The following is a 1,301-nucleotide window of genomic DNA, read 5'->3' as shown; positions in this document are numbered from 1 at the left end:
TTGTGGTCAGCTTCTCGTGTTTAACTGGCAATGGTTGGTAGATATTACCAGTTGATGCAAGTCTTCTATGTCAGAAAAAAAATGCCAAGAGATGTGGTGTCAATTTTCCATTTACATTCTCTGTTCTATATATATACCAGCATTAAATTTTAAGTGTAGCCACAATCTCACCAGCGCATGTTCTGTTACAGTGAAAGATGTAAGCAAGTATCTGCATCTTTTACTGAGAATACATATCTCGCGGCCCCAGTTGTCTGTCGTCATTTAAATAACGACAGATGCTGATCTGCCAGGATGAGGCAGAGTCTGGAGCCACCCGGTCCGTCTGAGGCAGGGTTTTATGTTCGCCAGAACATAACTCTGTCTCCTGCAAGCCTGAGTTCCTCTAGACAAGAGCAGACAACGCCAGTGTGTAGTTATTTTAACCCCACAGTTTAGTCACCCACTTACTGCAGAAAGCAAACAGTAAGGGAACAACCTCTTCTCAAACCTGCTAGTGCTGCAAGCCAGCACTGCTCAGGAAGAAATGTGTAACATGATGCTGCAGACTCTGACAGCATCTCTCCTGTCCTGTCCTGTCCTCTCTTCTTTTGAATGGAAATTCCACTGTAGGACTTTTGTCACTTTTAGAACTAGCTAATCTAACTACTAACTACTTTAAGTGAATTTAGGGTACCTGAAATGCTTCCTTAACGTGTGTACTGTATTATTTACCCTATTGCTTTCTGGATTGTGATAAAAAGCAAGCAAGTAGTTGGTAGTTTTTTTGTTTGCATTTAATTTACTCTTTTAATCTGTTCGCCTTGGGGTATGCAAGGATGGTGTCTAGCAGGTTTACAAGTGGAGAAGGATAGATACTGATCACGTTGCCTCTATATGTATAACTGCTGTGACTGAAAAGACATTCAGTATGGATGACAGAAGATCCATTGAGATCTCAGTGATCAAAACCATGGTAACATTTTCTATAATAAATCTTTATTGGTATCTAGTGTCATGGAGTGCATTACATATCTGTCTGCTAAAAATGATGCAAGAAACTAGCCTAACAAATCTGCCTTTGATTGGCAAGGTTTTCAAGGGACTGCTGAAAGTAGATCACCTACCTGCTTTTTCTATTTTGTTCCAAATATTCTGTAACTATAACACGCAGTACAGCATCATGATGAGCTAGAAGGGCTTTACTTGTAGGCGACATACTGGTTTCAAAGGCTACAAATCCTATTCATAAAGGAAAAAATATAAATGAAAGAATAATCACAAATCCTGCCTACTTTATTGAACAGAAGTAGGTTCAGCCT

This window comes from Meleagris gallopavo, chromosome Z, assembly GCF_000146605.3.
Source record: "Meleagris gallopavo isolate NT-WF06-2002-E0010 breed Aviagen turkey brand Nicholas breeding stock chromosome Z, Turkey_5.1, whole genome shotgun sequence".
NCBI lineage: Eukaryota > Metazoa > Chordata > Aves > Galliformes > Phasianidae > Meleagris > Meleagris gallopavo.
The sequence above is the reverse complement of the archived record's forward strand: the minus strand, read 5'-3'. Positions refer to the sequence as shown.